Source organism: Spinacia oleracea, chromosome 3 (genome assembly GCF_020520425.1).
Source record: "Spinacia oleracea cultivar Varoflay chromosome 3, BTI_SOV_V1, whole genome shotgun sequence".
NCBI classification, from domain to species: Eukaryota; Viridiplantae; Streptophyta; class Magnoliopsida; order Caryophyllales; family Amaranthaceae; genus Spinacia; species Spinacia oleracea.
The window spans coordinates 131,772,907-131,794,507 of record NC_079489.1 but is presented as its reverse complement, the minus strand read 5'-3'; the positions used below and the strand labels follow the sequence as shown (position 1 = coordinate 131,794,507).

The 21,601-nt window shown below is 38.0% G+C and overlaps 1 long non-coding RNA gene across 2 annotated transcripts; it reads right to left on the bottom strand.

Moving 5' to 3' along the window:
- Positions 1 to 5,526: 5,526 nt before the first annotated feature.
- On the bottom strand, positions 5,527 to 11,116 carry LOC110778336 (uncharacterized). 2 transcript variants are annotated; one of them, XR_002530770.2, is made up of 6 exons: positions 10,844 to 11,116; positions 10,686 to 10,743; positions 10,426 to 10,591; positions 7,521 to 7,726; positions 6,842 to 6,906; positions 5,527 to 5,909 (listed from the first exon to the last, which is right to left on the bottom strand). It is a non-coding gene; the product is annotated as an uncharacterized lncRNA (long non-coding RNA). The 2 variants fall into 2 exon arrangements; XR_008931078.1 differs by having other exon boundaries at positions 10,686 to 11,112.
- Between the last annotated feature and the right edge of the window lie 10,485 nt (positions 11,117 to 21,601).

Sequence of the window (21,601 nt, the reverse complement as noted above, 5' to 3'; positions counted from 1 at the left end):
ACGAGAGTTCGTTGAAAGAAAAGAAGTCGAGATAAGCAAAATTGGAACTGATGACAACATATCAGATCCATTAACTAAACCTCTGCCGCAGGCGAAGCACAACTCGCACACTGCAGCTATGGGAATCAAGCATATTGGAGAATGGCTTTGATGTCTCTGTTTAATGTTTTAAAGTTTTAGAGTTTAAATCTTTGTAAAACATTATTGGTTAATCATTCACAATAAATGAAATGAATTCATTTTTCCATTTAATTTGTGGTTTATTAAATGATGAGTCCCTTCAATTTGACGATATATTCAAGATAGACTGTCAGGACCAGTCCTGTGACTAAGAAATGTCTATCAAGTGAACTTGAATGTCAAAGGTTGAAAATGGTCCCTAATCGGAGTTTTCTATAAAATTGGACGCATAGAAAAGTTAGACGATTAGAATGCAAGATGACTAGTAGTTCTGTTTCTTGAACTGTGTGGACATGGCAATGTCATAATCATTTGCATAGATACTTACTTTGGGAAGACTAGTATCGGACAAGACCTATGAAACTTTACTGTAAGAGATGAAAGTCTGTCATAAGTAAATTTCATTAAATTATTAGACACTAAATCCTCAATACCTGAGTGATTTGAGATTACTTGTTTGAGAACTGGTTGCTTTGACGTTGACCAACCGTCGCACCGTAAAAGGAGGCTATAAAGGCAACGCTCAGGTAATCACCTATCAAACGAAGTCTAATCTCAAGATCGCAAGATTGGGATTGTCCTCCCATAAATCGGGATGAGATGCTTAAAAGTTGTACAAGGCCACTCGGAGAGCTAGAAACTGTGAAATGCATGGCCGTGCTCAGATGAATCATAGGCTATGATTATCTGTTTATTTGATCAGTTGAACTCTGAAACCGAGGAACACCTCTGGACGTAATAAGGATGACAACTCTTACCTTATGTTCAAGAGCAAGCATCGAGAGACAAAGGAATTAGGAAATGCACACTTGTCCCTAAGGACAAGTGGGAGACTGAAGGAAATAATGCCCTTGGTCCAAGTATGCATTCTATGTTAAGTCTAATAAATGCGGTTCAGTATTAATTAACAAGTTAATAATTCAGTGAGATCAAGTGAGCTGAATGCCTAGCTAGAGGCCGCTTCAGTTCAAGTGGAATTAATGATATTAATCCACAGCTTACTCTTGACTGAACCCGTAGGGTCACACAAATAGTACGTAAATGGATCAAGTATTTAATGGCATTAAATACTCCATCTATGAATATTCGGAACCGACGGATCTTGGTTTCAGTGGGAGCTAAGATCGTCACAGCCAAGAAATGAATACTCCGGAAACGATGATATTGCCGGAAACGGAAATATGGATCGTATCGGAAATATAAATATTATCCAAGTCGTAGATGTTGCCGGAAACGGAAACATGGTACGTATCGGAAAATATTATCGGAAATGGAAATATTGCCAGAATCGGAAATATTGCCGGAAACGGAAATATTGTCAGAATCGGAAATATTACCGGAATCGGAAAATAATTCCGGAAACGTAAATATTAAATATTTGTTCGAAACGGAAATTAATTCCGGAATCGGAAATATTAAATATTGTTCGTATCGGAAATGAATTCCGGAATCGGAAAATTTAATCGGAAGTGCATCGTACGAATAAGCATCGGACGAGGCCTGCCGGACGAGGCCCAGCACGAAGCCATGCCATCGCCCAGTAAGCCAAGCGCGCCGCACAAACAGCCACGCCAGGCCCAGCGCAAGGCCAGGCCCAGCAGGCTGCGCAGCGCGCACAGCGCGCACAGCACGCGCAGCGCGCAGCGCGCGCGGGCGCTGCGTGGGCTGCTGCTCGCGCGCACGCATGGGGGCCCATCGTGGCTGCCGTGCGTGTGTGTGCAAGTGTTTGTGTTCGTGCACGTTTCCTAAAACATGCAGAGTTCGGTTAATGATTAAATTCCTAATTCTATTTGATAAATTAATTAAATTAGAGTTCTTGTAGGATTCTAGGTTTAATTAATTTGTATCTGAATAGGATTTCGATTCCCTTTCCATACCCCTATAAATATGAGGCTAGGGCTCACAATTTATAACAAGTTTCAAAATATTCAAAAGTGAGTTTTTTGAGAGAAAATTAAAACACACATCTTGCTCATAAAAGTGCCGAAATTTTCTAGTACCTTAAGGGCGATTCTAGTTGGTCAATCTTAAGGCGGATCCGGACGTGCTGTGGACTATCTACGGAGGGACGACACTTGGAGTCCTAAAGACTTGTTCTTGTTCGGTTCGGGCGCAGCTAGGGAGGGCACGCAACAAAGAGTATGCATCTAAATTATGCTATATGATTATGTGTAAATAATATGTTGTCCTGGGTTAATGGTTGTTTCCGCATGATCTATGTAATGTCATATGTATCATAACCTAACACGTAGGTCCTTATTTTCAAAAAACAAAACAAAATAAAATTTCAAACAGATTCGTCCACTTCAGCGGACGGGGTGTCCACCCTCAACGGACAAGGTTCGCCACCTTCAGTGGGCGGGGTCTACGTCACAAACCGCGTAGGTCCTTATTTTCAAAAAACATCAAACAGATTCGTCCACTTCTATCGGACGGAGGGTCCCCCTCAGAGGACAGGCTCGCCCACCTTCAGCGGGCGGGGTCTGCGTCATTAACAGCGCAGGTCCTTAGTCGCTGCAGCGATAACTTTTACTGGATTTTCCTTCGTTTTACTTCCTATAAAAACAAGGGTACTGGATTTTCCTTCGTTTTACTTCCTATAAAAACAAGGGGGTTTTCTCGTTTAGCCAGCCCTGAAAATGAGAATCTTTAAAAACGTTTTACCTCGTGATTGGGCTTGGCCAGGCCCAATTACACTTTACAACTTTAATTTCGAAAACATCTGTAGTTACTCCCAATGACAAAGTGAGGGAGTTTCTACGCATCTTTAGATCCTTCCAATGACAAAGTGAGGAAGTTTCTATACTATCAGTTGACAAATCCCAATGACACGTGAGGGATATGTCGACACTTCAAGTGATGACCCTTAAGTCAAATGTTATCACTCGGGGGCTCGTGAGACCCTCGCAAAACAGGTCACATACACCATGGCTTGTGCGACGCACTCCGTCTAATACTTTGACCATCGTCTTACTCCAAGACTCAGTCAAAGTGGGGGCTAACTGTAGACACCTACTTTTGTCCCCATTCCCACAAGGGAAAGGTTCGATGATGAAAGCATAAAAGCTCCACTTGACAACGCATCTCCTATAAAATAAACGAATCTCGATTCCCCATTTCATTTCACCCGAAACCAGCTATTTATGGAAACCTGCTAAAAATAGTAACTGCCGTAAAAAAGTAGCTTCTAAAAGTGGCAAAATCATAAAAGATAGAAACCTGTCAGAATTAGGTGTTGCATTCCAACATAAATCCTAAATGAGATAGAAAACTGCGAGAATTCTATTCCTAAAAGGATTCGGAAATAAGAGTTACGTATTAATTAAAATCCTAACGGACCTAGAGTTCGTAACGGGCCCAGACGCATTCCGTCACAAATTGATACGCGCTAAGAGACTCAAATTAATCTCAAACTCTACGGATTTTAGAATCTGAATCTGACTAAAAAAAAACTGCCCAGACCCTATTTTCAACGCCTGGCTCTGGGCGCCGAAATCTTCGGCGCTCAGGCCTGGGCGCTGAAAATACCTGGGTACGTCTATTTTCCTAAATCTTTGTGGATTAGAACTCTGCAATTCTATCTTTCCACGAACTCTTCCCTATAAATAGACCCCTAGTTTCGACGTGAAAAGACACACAACAACACATAATATGTTCTGAGTATTGACTTAAAACCCCTGAGCCCAAGCCTCTCGCCGCGAAACTGTTCACGCGTTCTGTCGCAATCGATCCATAAATCGAACAGAACGTATCCTGTCCCATAATCGAGATTCGTTAAATAAAAAGGAGAAATAGCAAAGTCCAAGTGGTTAGTTTTCTGAGAACCCTGACGCACCTCTCAAGGGTGCGTCGTAATGTGTTCCTTTTCGATGATTTAACCGCTTTCCTCGCCCTTTTTATGAACTGTTAAACTAACCTAATATGATCGTTCTATCACGCCTAATAAATATAATATTTTTGGGAAATCGGATTATCATGCTAGGTCCCTTAATGATATTTAAATCAGATAATCACGATCGAATTAGTATTATATGCTGCATACTGCTAAAATCAATTCATATTAGTTTAATAGTTAACGCATGTCCCTTCAATTATTTATGCTGAGCTAGTAAGGATATCCTGCCTCTGGAGTTATCGACGAGCGAATTACTCCTCTCGGTAGTTACAGTCCCCCGAACCCTCAATCTCTACCTTGCGGGTGTATATTGAGAGATCCCCACACCAGGGATCACAAGGAAACCTACGGCCGTCGTGGTCAAACATAATTGCACTCCCTTTATGTCACGATAACCGGATTTTGTCAGTTTTTCTCATTGTCGTTAAAAACTGAATGGCGACTCCTATATTACTAGTCAACTGGGTGTATACTCACAGGAAATCCAATTACACTTGATTGAATAAAAAGAATCGTCACACCCACGAGGGACAGGTCACGCATTAGCCTCGCGCTTTTTCGACCCCCTCACAATATTATTCAAATTATAGTGAAGCAGATCAGAAAGCTTCATCAAAAACTTCAGCACAAACAGAAAGTGAAACAAAAAAGAGATAAATTTTAATCCTGCATGTTTTTTAAAACTTTTGTATATTTGTTCTTTCTTTTTGTATTGTTTGTTCTTTCATTTTGTATTTTTTATTCCTCATTTTTGTACTTTTGAACTTAAAAAAAAAATCATCTGCCTCTTTGTTCATAATAATTTTATTTTTTGTTCTTTCTTTTGGAATTATATGTTCTTTGATATACATTCTTTATTCTTTCTTATTGAATGTTTTGACCTTTCTTGTTTATTTGATTGTTTGAATTTTAATGTAAATGTTCATATTTTTTCTTCTATATGTTCATTTCATTTGAATGATTTTAAATTTTGTATAAAATAACATGCCTTTTAACATCATATTATTCAAATTACAGTGAAGGAGATGAGAAAGCTCACTAGTACAAAAAAGGATATTGCTTCGAGTCTAAAAGGGGTTATTGATTCGTAATAAGTGCGAAGCAAATAGACTCGATGCAATTGATGACATTCAATTGCTTTGAGAAATGTGCGAAGCAATTAAGACTCTTATTACATTGCACCTACCAATATTTCGAAGCATTAGATCGTAGCAACTATTAAAACGTACTAGCAATTGCTTCGCGCCTATCACTTATTCGAAGCTTTAAAATTTTCAGTTGCTTCGAACTTGTGAATTATTCAAATCAATTGATTGAAGTAATTGCTTTGGTCTCAATCATAAGCCTGAAGCAATATATGCAAATTTTTTATTTTAAAACAACATTCCAAAAAGAGGGATAACACCTCCATAACCAAAGAGGCAATTTAGTACACCACACGTCCCATCATCTATCTCCAAAGCGCTTTATTTTGTCCCAATAATAAGCAATCACAACCAAAAAAATAATCAACTACGTATATCATGCTATATGTAGAACTTTTTGCAAAATAAACATTATTTCGCCGGTAAACATCTAAGGTCGGACCTACAAGATCTTGAGGATAAAAACGCATACAACCTTCTTAAAAACTGAAAGTTCCAGTGAACAGTTAACCATATCCCGTCATAAAATCACTTGTATGAAACTCAAAATGTTGCTTAGGCTCTCATGACTTCACATCCCACACAATGGCTATTTTATCAAAGCTTTTCGTAAGAAGATAATCACCCTTTGTTCCATTTCAAAGAAAATATTGGCTCCTTTTGTTTACTTAGTGTACTCTTCAGTTCACCTGAGCATCAATAAATTAAATATAAGGACGACTACAATAATCAAATCGACATCTACTACGCACAATCACCTTGCTTTCTGTCAAGAAGCCATCCTGACTGGAAGATAAAATATTCCACAATTATCAATGACTACAAGAATTCTTCTAAATAGAAATTGCAAACCAAATCAAAGCCTTCCAGTTACACATGATTTACTGGCCTTTTTATTAGTCAATCCAACTAGTCTAATATTCAAATTTAAAACCCAACAAGAAAAAATTTAACCCCATACTTTAGTTAGTGGTCACCAAGCTTAAGCAGCATTTTGGAAGCCGGTAGATAAGGATTTAACTAGTTAAGACCAATAGGTTCTCCATTTTTCCCTTTCAGACATACATAAAAAATGCGGTATCGGTCACGGTCGCGGGATCGGTCGCGGAGTATCGGTAACGGAAATGATGCGTTAGTCGCGGACCGTGTCGCGGTTGTCGCATAGGAACTTGAAATTTAAAAAGAAGTCCCATGTCAGCCCCATTCACTACCTACCCTAGTTCTCCTCCCCTAAACCGTACACGTGACATAATTAAAATGAACTCCTTTGTCTACCTTCTCTCTCCTCTCTTGTTTTAGATTTGAAAATGGAGTTCTACTCTATTTCAATGAGTTTCTCCATTTCTTTCCTTTTTCCCTTTCTTTTTGTCGAAAACATGGGGAATTCGGCTGAAAACCGAGTAGAAGTGAGGTTTATAACGTTTAATGCGAACAAAATTCGTTCGGATCGGTTGAACCGGTCGAGATCTCGCCGTTTTTAAAAACACCTTAACAACTCGGGATATCTCGTATCGCCAGCCTCCAAAACCTTGTTAACTCGGGCGATACGAGTTAACTCGGGCTAGTTTTTACACCATGCTTTCAGATACCAAGAAAAGATGTTCAACAGATACAGACATACCATTTATGTTCCAAATTCTTCGCTGGCCATCATAAGATCTTGTGGCGAGAAGGGTCCCCCTCCCCCTGCAAGGCAAGGCAGACAGCAGAAAGAAATTTATAACAAAGAAGACATAACCATAAACCTAAAACTTAGTACAAAAATAAGGGAACGAAAGTGATTCTCTCCTTATTTGCAGGTCATATAACTAAAATAAGCAATCCATCACATTATGCTTGCTTTCATCTAAATACTTGACAATATCAGCACAGCAAGTAAGACACTCAGTTTCTTCCTCAGGGATGTCAATGGAGAACTCATGCTCGAAGGCCATAACAAGCTCCACTCTCTTCAAACTGTCCAAGCGTAGATCCTTTTGGAAATTAGTTGCTTCAGTTACTTGTTCGAAGGAGAAATTACACAAAATTAAACTCAGTCTCAGCACTCATACGAGAAGTCTAAATAAAAACTCTCAAACAAGAAAATTAGGGATTAACCATAAACGCCGTCTTAGCCTCAAAAGGGATCCATGGTGGACAATTTACAGCAGTTAAAACATTACTACTTACTATATAATATGACTATATGAGTAACTATTGTATACAAGTCTAATAATTGGGGTAGTGTATGCAGTTCCAGAATCCTAGTAAAATTAAAACTAATTATTACTTAGTAGATTAAGCTCTTTACTATAACAAACCTTGGCGATGTCAGTTTGTTTGAACTTCTTTGAACTTCTTGACTAAGCTAATCACTCGATCCATTATCTGGTCTTCGACCTTGTAGTGAACCCAATTGCCTGATGAATTTGTGAAGTATATTCGCACTTTCAGTAAATGAGCAGGTCCTCAAGGAGGCCTGGAGTCTAAAATGCCTCAGAGTAAATCTCTTTAAACACTGCATCTTCTGCATTACAAAGAATATCCCAAAAAAATCTAAAATTAAATGCAACCAAAATTACGATTTTGTAGCAAATGGTTTCGGGGTGCAGGCAAACAAATGCAATCGTTTTCCCTACAAGAATTTCAAGCAGTTTACTAATAAAGGGTACGTCATCATAAGAACAATCCTTTATAGAAAAAAAAATGTATGGTAGTTTATAGCATTCATGTGAAAATATGTGAAAAATTAATCTCATACTTGAATACTCCGTAACATAGGAAATTAGGGATACAAAATCGATAAACAAAGATCAAGAATGAGATTAAAAACCATTCACCAAATGGTATATTGAGCTTACATTTGCAACTTTTTGTGTGTGTTTTATAATCTATTTTGTTTTTAGCATGTAAACGCTGGCCTAATTGCAAGTGAAATTATTAGTCAAAGATGCAAAGGCTGTGAATCCTTTAAATGTCGCCGGAAATGCTTCTAGTACAAATGCTGCTTCCAACAATTCAATACCATTCATGTTCCCTGCTGGGAGTGCATCTCCACTCTCACCGAGAAGCTCATCAGGTTCATCTCGTATAATGAAACAGAGGGCAGGTCATTCTTCCTTAGGAAGCCCTCTCAAAGTATTGAGTGAGCCAATTAAAGAGCTGATACCACCAGTTTGTTTATTCTCTTGATCTCTTCGTGTCCATCACGTTTTTACTAGCTTAGCTATTATTATTTCCAACATCAAAAACTAGCTTAGCTTTCCAACATCGTTTCACCTCATGTGAGAGTCTTTGATGTGATTTCTACGCGACATTGCATATCTATTTCCAGAATGGCCGTCCAGCACCTAAAGAACTAAAGGAGAGATGTTTGTTTAGAATAAATTAGTTTTTTACGGTCATACAGAGGGCTTGCCAATGAATGGTGACAAACTAAACTGTAACTGTTTTTTATGGTTCTGTTACAGTGACATGTCCATATGGTGTTTTCTATAACATAGTTCAAAGCTGTTACAAAGGAAATATGTAAGATGCCATCCTTCTTCTCTACCGTCCTTTTCCAAATAATTGATGTCAATGGTACATGATTTATTACCGGGTATACAACTTAATGACATTCGAGGTTATTGCGTATTTCTTTTATTTATTTTTGGTGGGTGCACTGTCACTTTATCAATGTTCTTAAATAATGTATCAATTAAAATGCGATCAGTTGCGGTTTGAAATTTATGTGACAGTACCCTTCTTACTCCCCCCCCCCCCCGCACCCCTTAATAGTTTGAGGTTGTTGTATTTTCTTAGACTATATGTTAACTGTTATTTGTTGGAAAATATATCTGAGTTCCGTAGTGATTTTCCGGAGGTTAGTTAATTTGTTTCTCGAAGGTTATTTCTAATGGTGTAAGAAGGTGATGACTATGTTTTCCTTTCTACTATCTGATAGATATTTCAAAGGAGTTTAAGATTTACCTGAAGTTAAAAAGAAGTGTGGTTATACAGGAATTTTTTTATCTGAAATAGATAAATAGGGAGGTACAATATTTTTCTTTAATTTTATTACTAAGGGAACTTACTCATTAACCAAAAGCTTGAACTTGACAGTTGGAAGGGGAAGGAGGGAGATGTGGATTTTCAATTTGAATCAATAGTACACGATACAACTTGTTCAATATTGTTTATACATCAAATATAGGTTGTAAACCAACTCTGACATTGGTATTTGCGCTTCTAATACAACGGCATAACAATATAACCCGCATAGATAGATGATAAAACCACAGTAAAGATTTCAAAAAGTTCTTACAAACCTAATTGCGAAAATTACAGCAGATAAGGGATTTAATGCCTCGATAGTTTTCCATCAACCACTAAATCACTGAAGACAAACAATTTGGTAGAGAAGTGTGTAGGGAAATTGGAAAGAAAACTGTTTCTCAAAGATGTGATTAGTTTATCATTGACCAACTTAATCAATTGCAAAAACCTTCTATATAATTACACTTATATATAAAATAATCACAATTTGGTAGAGAAGTGTGTAGGGGAATTGGAATGAAAATTGTTTCTAAAAAATGTGATTAGTTTATCATTGACCAACTTAATCAATTGCAAAACCTTCTATATAATTACACGCTGAGCAAATCATATCTTCCAAGTCATGGCTCTTCGAGCACTAGCTCATCCCTCGTTGTCTTGATTACAACTTAACTTATAAGTTGTTGCACTATTTTCAGGACATTCATACTTTTTCATTTAAAAACATGACAGAAAAACTACAATATCAGTCCTCTGAGAACAGATCCAACGCGTGTTATATATACTTCCTATTTAGATTCCGAAATCGGTTGAATTATAAAATAAAAAACTAATATCACACTCTATCAAACATAAAATCCTTGAATTTGTTACTGAATAGGCTTTACATATCAGAGATACTGCATTACATAAAGAAGCAATGATTCCAACATAACAACAGTTGTATCTTCACTCCTATATTTAACTTCTACAATTCAGCTTAAAAAATTCAAATTCAACCCACCAAATTCATGGAAAAAATATGCAACATTCTCGTTATCACACCAAATTCTTATTAATTCTAATCTTCAAAGTGCAATGACCTCTAAAATCAGAAGAATCACAATCAAATAAACTGACAGAACCACACAGTTCACATCTAATTGATCAAAGTTAAGCACGAATAAAGAAACGAGCTCAGTGACTCACCGAGAAGACTTCACGACGACTCAAACCGATCTCACTAGAGGATAACAGTTAGTGGAAATATGTGCAACAGTCACCGGAAAACCAATAGCTGTCAGCATCGGTGAATATTTCGAACCCCCGGCAACTACGCACTCCTAAACCGTAGCATTAGCTTGACATTTAATACCTGAATTAGAAAATCAAGTAGAAACAATAAAAATCGAATCAACCAGTTAAATCCCTAAATCATAAACCCACAAAATTTGCAAATTTAAACTCACATAGATCCATAATATAAGTACAACAAGCTGCATACTCCGTAGTTTTCAACAAAAACAACTGCAAAAATAAAATCAAATAATTGCAATTAATCAATAAAAAAGAAGAAGAGGAAATCAGTGAAACTCCAAGCCAAGAATAATTGAATTTATAAACCAACAAGCTGCACAGGAGAGGAGAGAATGAGAAGCGATGAGGAGGAGAATCACAGGAGAGCAGAAAATTGATTGAAGGGAGCAGAGAGATCGACGGAGAGGAAGGTTTGGTGGTGGCCAACACAGTTGAAGGCAATGGTGCATAGGGGAGCGATGGTTGAGTTTCGCAGTGGGAGTGTGCAGAAGTTTTTCTTTTTCTTTTTCTTTTTCTCTTGCTTATTTTTATTTATTTACTCCGTATTTATTTTGTGGATGGAGTTGAAAAACGTGGGTTTACTTCTTTTTGGTTCAAATGATTCGACTCTTCTCACAATCCAATTCAATTGGGGCATGTGCATCTTGGAAGTTACAAAAGCCAAGTATCATTTTGCATCGTTTACAAATAGGTCGAAGCGTTTTCTTTTTGGCAGAAATCTTAAATGTTTTGGCGGGATATTTTCATGTTTAATTACACTGAACTTTATAAGGCGCGATGTAATATACTTGATGGCATTCCAAAATTTATCAAATGCTTCAATCCCAAAAATAGTATCGAAGCAAATGTAACTTAATGCTTCAATCATGTTTAGGTTCAATGCATTTAAGGTGAAGCAACATACCTTTTTTGTACTAGTAAAGTTTCATCAAAATCTTCAACACAACCACAAAGTAACACAAAAAAGAGGTTTGTTATTTGTTTTGGTATTGTTTGTTCTTTCTTTTTATGCAGTTTGTTTCTCATTTTGGTCAAAAAATCATTTGCATATTTGTTCATAATTATTTCATTGTTTGTTCTTTCTTTTGGAATTGTTTGTTCTTTCTTTTATATGGGTTATTCTTTCTTATTTAATTGCTTGTTCTTTCTTCTTTCTTCTTTCTTCTTTATTTGTTAGTTTATATTTTTATGAAAATGATCATACATTTTCTTATATATGATCATACTTATTGTTTTCTTTGTTTATTGATTTTTTTTTTCTTTTTAACATATTTGGTCATGATGTTTAACCTCTTTATTCATAATATTTTTACTTTAAGTTTTTACATATGTTATTTGTGTATCAGGGGCAATACTTTAGTGAAGAAATTTCTAGCAAAGAGCATCGGGCAACACTAGGAAAAAATGGCTGCAGAAAGGATAATCGTAGCTGCTACAGAGGCAAGCAGAGAAGTTGAGGAAAGGATAGCGGCAACTGCCGCAGAAGTACGAATACAAGATGAGGAAAGGATAGATGCAGCTGATGCAGAAGCCCGAAGAGAGGCTGCGGTAAAGGCAGTTGCAGCTGCTACAAAAGCAAAAAGAGAAGCTGAGGAGAAAGAAGCTGAAAATAAGAGAAGGAGGCTGACAAAACAAAAGGAGGAAGAAGATAAAGCTGAAAAAATGAGGAAGGAGGCTGAGAAAAGGAAGGAGGAATATGAAGCTGAATTCAAGAGGGTTCAGGCTCAGAAAAACAAAGAGTATGCAGAAGAAGCTGCAAAAAAAAGGAGGGAACCTGAGAAAAAGAAAAAGGAGTAAGATGATGCTACAAAAGCAATTACCACAGTGGTTGAAGATGTAAATGCTACGGAAAGTGAAGGTAATGGTAATGGCAGAAAAAGAGGAAGAAAAACAACAGCTACCAAGAGGAGGACAATTCCAAATATAACCATCGATGAAGCACTAGAAAAGCAGTTGCACATGATATCAGAATCATACAAACCAAGAAGGAATACAAGATCAATGGTGAAAGTAGCTGAAAAACATTCTGCTAAAATTGTTACCAAAGAAGAATTTGAAGGCAAAGGCAACATTTTACATTGTTCAATCTTGATTAAATAAATGTTAAAATATCTTATTATATAAATTGAACTTTGTATCTGTTGTTAATGTAGATGTTTCTGAGGTTACTTCAAAAGTAACAAATACTCCAAAGAAAAGGAAAGGGGCTGAGACAGAAGTTGTGGCAGAGTCTAATGATGTTGAGATTGTAAAAACACAAAAACAAAGAGGTACACATATATACAAAAACAATTGATTGTTATACATCTTAGAAATGTTCTAAGATATTTGGTAACATGTTTATAAATTAAATACATTATGATCTTTTTTTACAAGAGTTGAGAAAAAAAGTTCCGTTAAGACAAGAATTTTTCCTGCTAGGGTAGGAATGAAAAGGAGCAAGGAAATTGATATTGATGAAGAGAGAGATGAACACCAAAAATGTTTACATTTAACAATATTAAAAAAAATTGGGAAGAATGTTCATTTTATTTTCAACTCATAAAATTATTCAAATTTTTTTGGAAGAATGTTCATTTTGTTTTCAAATGATGTTCTTTGTGTTTGCATAAAAAAATCATTCTGTATTATCTCATAAAATTATTCAAATTTTTTTGGAAGAATTTTCATTTTGTTTTCAAAGGATGTTCTTTATGTTTGCATAAAAAAAATCATTATGTATTATCTCATAAAATTATTCAAAGTTTTTGGTTATATGTTCAAAGTTTTTCTCCATTATGTTCTTTTCACAGGACATGGAAAATTTACTGTTCAAAGGAAAAGGAAGACACGAGCTTGTTTGAAAAAAAAGAAAGAAGAAGAAGAAGAGGAACAAGAAGAAGAGGAAGAAGAAGAGGAAGAATAGGAGGAAGAAGAAGACGAAGAAGAGAAAAAGATGAAAAAATGTATAATTAATATACTGAAATGTTAAAAGTTGAATTACATATTTTTCAAAGCTTTTTAACTGTATGCTCTTTTCTAACAGTCCGTAGACTAGCGGTGAAAGAGAGGTTGCAGAAGTTTGAAAAAGAAAGACAAAAAATAGGTCAGACTCAATTTTTAATTTTTTTCTATAAAATTCAAAATTCTATGATTAATGTTTAAAGTTACTTATATGTCTTTCATTTTCAGTACTAACAAGAACAACACCAAAAGCAACACCACCTGCTGAAAAGAAAAGGAAAGGAAAATAGTCGATGAGGATTATGAGGTTAACGAAGATTATGAGGATGATGTTGGTCTAGGATGATAATATTGGTCTGGGACCATTGCTAGATTTCCAACTACCTAATTCATCCCAACAATTTGTTACATGGTTGTGTAACAATTTTGAGGAAAATAGCCACTATCTCTATCTACCGAAGAATAAGAAAAATCTGCTAGAATTTGAAGATGTAGAAAAGATATATGGCCTTCCTAAGGGTGATGTAAACATAGTTGAGGCAAAGTCTGACAAGGCTAGTGAAGAATTTTCTGAATTCATAGCAAGGTAAATTATCTTAAGTCTTATACCTATATTTTCAATATGTTACAGACTTCATAAATCTAACTGCATTATGCATGTATTAAAAGGTTCTTTCTTTTACAGTTTATTGTTCAATTGTGTATAACTACTTATACATTACCAGTGTTTGGAAGTTTATGTATGAAATATTTGTTCAACTTGTTTGTCTCTAATATGCATTTTTTTATACTATTTGTTCTTACTTTATGTTATAGTTGTCTATTCTATGTTCTTTTGTTATTTTTCTATAAACCTGATTCATAAAATTGTTCATAATAGTTATTGCGTTTGTTCTTTCTTTTTGAATTGGTTGTTCTTTCTGTTTGAAAATGTCTTTGTTAATTAAATTTTGTTCATTAAAAAAAACAGATGGAAGAGCATCTTCATAGATGACAAGTTAAATCCTCTTGGGAATAAGGTCCCATCAGTTCAATTTTTTTTGGAAGTACTACAGTAAAAAGGACCAAATTGAGGCTGGACCGGATGCAAATTTCATTACAAGATTCTTGGTGGTCACTGTCAACACGCTGATCAAGAGCACGTTGTCAAACCAAGCATACTACAAATTCTTGTTCTCGACGATGGATCATGGGCAGATCAGAAACTTAAACTGGTGCAAGTATGTGTGGGATGCACTACTCTCAACTACTGCACGGTATAAAAAAATCCTGACGGAAAAGGCCAAAGCAGAATATTTCACAGGACCATTGCCATTATTTACGGTATAACATCATTTACCCCTTCTAAGTTTATGATTTTAATGTGCTTGATCAATCTAAGGAATTTGCTAACACTTATACTTTGTATGGCAGATTTTCTATTTTGACAGAGTTCAAAGAATGAACTTTTTCCCTCCAAGACGAATTCCACTTGTGTCCTGATGGACAAAGTGAAGGAAATGTTTCCTTCACCCAAGGTGCATTAAGTCTAATACCAAGGTTCAGATTAATTACGAACAACTAATTCAGTGAGATCAAGTGATCGGAACAGCTAGCTGGAGCAATGTTTCCGATTAGTGAGTTCTAATCTATATTAGGCTCACAGCTTACTCTTGACTGAACCTATAAGGTCACACCATTGGCATGTAATTGTGAGAGGGTCGAAAAAGCGCGAGGCTAATGCGTGACCTGTCCCTCGTGGGTGTGACGATTCTTTTTATTCAATCAAGTGTAATTGGATTTCCTGTGAGTATACACCCAATTGACTAGTAATATAGGAGTCGCCATTCAGTTTTTAACGACAATGAAAAAAACTGACAAAACCCGGTTATCGTGACATAAAGGGAGTGCAATTATGTTTGACCACGACGGCCGTAGGTTCCCTTGTGATCCCTGGTGTGGGGATCTCTCAATATACACCCACAAGGTAGAGATTGAGGGTTCGGGGGACTGTAACTACCGAGAGGAGTAATTCGCTCGTCGATAACTCCAGAGGCAGGATATCCTTACTAGCTCAGCATAAATAATTGAAGGGACATGCGTTAACTATTAAACTAATCTGAATTGATTTTAGCAGTATGCAGCATATAATACTAATTCGATCGTGATTATCTGATTTAAATATCATTAAGGGACCTAGCATGATAATCCGATTTCCCAAAAATATTTTATTTATTAGGCGTGATAGAACAATCATATTAGGTTAGTTTAACAGTTCATAAAAAGGGCGAGGAAAGCGGTTAAATCATCGAAAAGGGACACGTTACGACGCACCCTTGAGAGGTGCGTCAAGGTTCTCAGAAAACTAACCACTTGGACTTTGCTATTTCTCCTTTTTATTTAACGAATCTCGATTATGGGACAGGATACGTTATGTTCGATTTATGGATCGATTGCGACAGAACGCGTGAACAGTTTCGCAGCGAGAGGCTTGGGCTCAGGGGTATTGAGTCAATACTCAGAACATATTATGTCTTGTTGTGTGTCGTTTCACGTCGAAACTAGGGGTCTATTTATAGGGAAGAGTTCGTGGAAAGATAGAATTGCAGAGTTCTAATCCACAAAGATTTAGGAAAATAGACGTACCCAGGTATTTTCAGCGCCCAGGCCTGGGCGCCGAAGATTTCGGCGCCCAGAGCCAGGCGTTGAAAATAGGGTCTGGGCAGTTTTTGTTTAGTCAGATTCGGATTCTAAAATCCGTAGAGTTTGAAGTTAATTTGAGTCTCTTAGCGCGTATCAATTTGTGACGGAATGCGTCTGGGCCCGTTACGAACTCTAGGTTCGTTAGGATTTTAATTAGTACGTAACTCTTATTTCCGAATCCTTTTAGGAATAGGATTCTCGCAGTTTTCTATCTCATTTAGGATTTATGTTGGAATGCAACACCTAATTCTGACAGGTTTCTATCTTTTATGATTTTGCCACTTTTAGAAGCTACTTTTTTACGGCAGTTACTATTTTTAGCAGGTTTCCACAAATAGCTGGTTTCGGGTGAAATGAAATGGGGAATCGAGATTCGTTTATTTTATAGGAGATGCGTTGTCAAGTGGAGCTTTTATGCTTTCATCATCGAACCTTTCCCTTGCGGGAATGGGGACAAAAGTAGGTGTCTACAGTTAGCCCCCACTTTGACTGAGTCTTGGAGTAAGACGATGGTCAAAGTATTAGACGGAGTGCGTCGCACAAGCCATGGTGTATGTGACCTGTTTTGAGAGGGTCTCACGAGCCCCCGAGTGATAACATTTGACTTAAGGGTCATCACTTGAAGTGTCGACATATCCCTCACGTGTCATTGGGATTTGTCAACTGATAGTATAGAAACTTCCTCACTTTGTCATTGGAAGGATCTAAAGATGCGTAGAAACTCCCTCACTTTGTCATTGGGAGTAACTACAGATGTTTTCGAAATTAAAGCTGTAAAGTGTAATTGGGCCTGGCCAAGCCCAATCACGAGGTAAAACGTTTTTAAAGATTCTCATTTTCAGGGCTGGCTAAACGAGAAAACCCCCTTGTTTTTATAGGAAGTAAAACGAAGGAAAATCCAGTACCCTTGTTTTTATAGGAAGTAAAACGAAGGAAAATCCAGTAAAAGTTATCGCTGCAGCGACTAAGGACCTGCGCTATTAGTGACGCAGACCCCGCCCGCTGAAGGTGGGCGAGCCTGTCCTCTGAGGGGGACCCCCCGTCCGATAGAAGTGGACGAATCTGTTTGATGTTTTTTGAAAATAAGGACCTACGCGGTTTGTGACGTAGACCCCGCCCACTGAAGGTGGCGAACCTTGTCCGCTGAGGGTGGACACCCCGTCCGCTGAAGTGGACGAATCTATTTGAAATTTTTGAAAATAAGGACCTACGCGGTTTGTGACGTAGACCTTGCCCACTGAAGGTGGCGAACCTTGTCCGCTGAGGGTGGACACCTCGTCCGCTGAAGTGGACGAATCTGTTTTGAAATTTTATTTTGTTTTGTTTTTTGAAAATAAGGACCTATGTGGTTTGCGCCGTAGACCCCGCCCACTGAAGGTGGCGAGCCTATTTTAAATTTGAAGTTTTTATTTCTTTCGAAAACTGAGGACCTGCGCGGCTAGTGACGCAGACCCCGCCCGCTGAGGGTGGGCGAGCCCATTTTGCATTTCTTATTTTGCCTATGTAGAAGGGCTTTTGTGATTACAACCTGTTGGTGGGTCGTAATTTTTCCTGATTAGATGTGTCCTATAAGTGGGTCCACATTGTGTATATTTTTGTTTAACAATATATTTTGAGATATCCAAACATGTTATGGTGCGTGGCGCAGTCTGGGAATGTGATTTTGATTGCACGCTTTTTGTTGGAGTCCACTTTTCGTGAGCCCCCAAGTGTTGGGGCTCGTTGGTCGATTTTCGCGTCTTGTAATCATGTTTGGGGTCACGCTCGTATGTGCGAGCGATCTCCTATAGTAGTGTGCTATTTTAGTGAAGCCGTGAAGTGCGACTTTAGCTTTCAGGCGACATCCGGTTTCGGCTTGGCCCGGATTATCCCTTTGACAGACAGACATTTTCTAGTTGGAAAACCAATGACTTGACGACACATATTTTTGGTGTTTCGAAGAATGACCATGATATTTAACTTGCTTTTTTTTGAAAAGTGTACATGAGCGTTTTCTGAGATGAGTCTAAGTTTCGACCAAGTTTCAAGGTTATTATTATTTTTTTGCTTATTTGGGAGCTAAAGGTGCTTTGGGCTTGATCTTACTTGTAATAGGGCCTCGTGTTTTAGCAACACGGTCTTAAGTCCTTTCCTATTCCGTGTTTTTGTGAAATCTGGGCCTTGGGCTGTATTTTCAGCGCCCAAGTTCAGGCGTTAAAAATTTCGGCGCCCAGAGGTGGGCGCTGAAAGTTCTTTCCTGGTAATATTTGATTTTCGGATTTCTAAACACGTTTCCGAATGGGATCAGGATGTTTATTGGGTGCGTTCAGCTATATATAGGGGCTAAGTACGTCCTTATTTTCCACCACTCTCAAATTCTTTCTCTTTTTTTTTTGCCGTGCTCTAATTTATTTACTGCTTTTGCCATGTCGACCCCTACTTTCTCACTCCAACGGACTGTTAGGCGTTGGCTACGAGCCCTTACTCCCACAGAAAAAGCTTTGTTAAAAGAATACCACTTGGAGGCACTTTTAGGCTTACAACAAATTAATATTGATTATAATTTTCTGCATGCTGCCCTAAACTTTTGGGACTCCGATCATCATGTTTTTTCCTTTCGGGGCAATGAAATATGTCCTTTGCCTGATGAATTTGCTGCGATCCTTGGTTATCCTACTAATGCTACTCCTGTTACCCCTGTCACTATTGAAGAGGGTAAAACAACCATAAGGGCTTTCTTAGGGCTAGATGATAACATGTTTGCTGAACTTGTTGTAGACGATAAGGTTAACTTGGCAAAACTCGTAAAACATCATTTTAGGCCTAGTAAGAATATGACCGAACAAAAATTGAACATTCGAGCCCTTGTATTGTGCTTGTTGAATCATTATTTTCTGTCGAATAATAACGGTGAGTTCGGTGACATAAGGCTGATCCCCTTGATTAGCCAGATGGAAAGTTGCCATTCTATTATGCCGTTGGTTGTTGCTAAGACTTGCTGAGTGCGGATGAGCTGAAGAAGGATGCCAAATCCGAAATTTTTAAGGGAAGCCCCCTATTACTGCAGGTAATCTACTTTTTTCTTTGCGCACATATACGCCACTTTTCTTTTTTTTTTGCCTGGGGCTGAGTTTCAGCGCCCAGGGCTGGGCGCTGGAATATTCGGCGCCTGGTCCTGGGCGTTGAAACCGCGCCCCAGGACCTTTTTTCTTTCTTTTCATTCTTTTGATTCGATCGTACCTGTTTTTGCAGATTTGGCTTGCGGAACGGCTTAGACTTTTGGAAGCTCCTGTCGATCCTAAACATTATCGCCCTATAGCTTTGGGTAACCGAAAATACTTGCACCAAGGCCAGGACGAGGCCGAATGGACCTCCTTTTTTACTTACGGCATTTGTTCTATTAAGTGGGTGGTACCATGGTGGGGTTTGACTACTATGACAGGGGGGGTCTGATGTATCGGTTTATATTTCTTTGTTGGGGCTATCTTGTCCCATTTATATTTTCCCTTACCGAGTCATGCGTCAATATGGTTTAAGGCAGACTATCCCCTTTTCTGATACGGTACCACCTAAGGTAGCGACCTTTGCACAAACACGGGTCTTAGCGTGGGCTAGGTATTATGATGGTCTCCCGCGTTGGGCTGTAGCTACCAATGGGTTTGTGGGTCTTTCTGAAAACTATAAGTTGTGGAAGAGTTCCGATGACAAGGATGTGAGGACCGAGGCTCGTAATGGGGAGCCGGCCGAGCTTTTGATACCTCGTATTCGTGTTAAGTATGAGGGTCCTGATTCTGCCAGACCTCGTACCTATAGTTTTAAGACTGTGAAAGCTCGTCCTGATCGAAAGCGAAAGGAAGTGCTTCCCCGTTCCAGTGTTAGGCCTAAAAAGGTGCCTAACATGAAGGGGCCTGCTGTTGTTAAAAGAAATGCAAGCTCTCGCAGAGATCATCGCCGGAACAATGTATGGGTTAGGAAGGCTCAGCCGCCTGTAGAAACAGTGGCTAGCCCGATTGATGGTAGTAATCCTTCTCCCACCACTGTTTGTGCCCTTGAGGCTGAGCGGGCTATAAATGAAAATGTTTCTAAAGCTTTGGCATCTTTGGAAGTTAGTGTCCAAGAGCCGGTTCTTATGGAGATTGATATTGGGGCAGCGCAGAAGACTATGGGGATGGATCCTGCGAACATTGCTCTCTTCAAGACTTTGTTTGATGATTTGGAAGAACTAGAGTAGTGTAGTTCTTTGCTAGGGTGTAGGTGCCCTCTATTTATTTCAGTTGTGTTTGTTTTTTATTCTAGCACTTTGTTTTCCTTCTTATTATATTTTAATAAAGGCATATTTTTAGTTTCCATTCAATTTTGTTTATATGTCTAACACTTTTTACACAAAGAATATAATTTTGTTATTATTATTTGGACCGAATCCTTGGTAAGGATTGCCTACGTATCTTGTCAGAATCAGGTCGCGCGTAGTTCTTAGCTTTAGAATAAGTTCTAGTATGCCGGATTTCGGTAGATATGTCCTGAAGTGGAAACATATTACTTAATCGGCCAAATGAGTGAAGTATTTGCCATTATTTTCATCTGCCGTTTTCCATAGGTTGCGTAAAATTCGACCAATTTGTTGGTAAACCTATTTGGATACGCACTGTACCCCCCAAGTGTTCGTTATTTTTCCGTTGCGTGCGGATAAAATGACGAGCACTTTCGAAAAAAGGAAAACTTTGGCAGGCAAAGAGTTTCAACGCCCAGGCTGGGGCGTCAGAAATTTCGGCGCCCAGCCCTGGGCGCTGAAAATAACTTGGGCGGTCAATTTTGACGTTTTGCTTCACATGTTCTTGCGTTTATTTCTATTTCGTTTTTTTTTTTTTTTGCCTTGATATTTTGCTTCATTGTTAAAGTTAATTTTGAGGCTGTTTTGGAGGTTTTTTGATTGTTAGCGTGAAACGCATTTTTGTCCGGATTAATTTTTTCTATTGGTGACTCAAAACAGTTTTAAAAATGGAGTTAGGGTGCGGAACTTATGAAGATCTTTGTGGAGGGTATGATGGAATCTTAGGTGGAAGCTGTCGGTGGGTTCTACGTTTTATGAATTTTTTTTGGTAACATTTGCATTTGTTTTAAATTTTTGATTTCTTTTTGATTTTGGGTTGCATGGATTGGCTCTTATGATGACATTGATTGGCCTTTTGGGTTTTGAGGATGGGATAGTGTGGTTTATTTTGTGGGTTTCGGGAACTGGTTCACATGGCATTATTTCAAAACCGAGTGGGCTTTGTTTGTTGGGCCTATAGTGGGCCGCTTCTTTATTTTTTTATTTTGCAAGTACATTTGGTGTTTATTTAGTGTTAGAATAAAATTTTTAGGAGAAATATTACGCCTTTATTAATTTGGAAAGTGAAGAAAACACACAGAAATAAAACTGACCCATATTCTAAAGGGCCTTAGGACCATCTAAAGTCTCTAT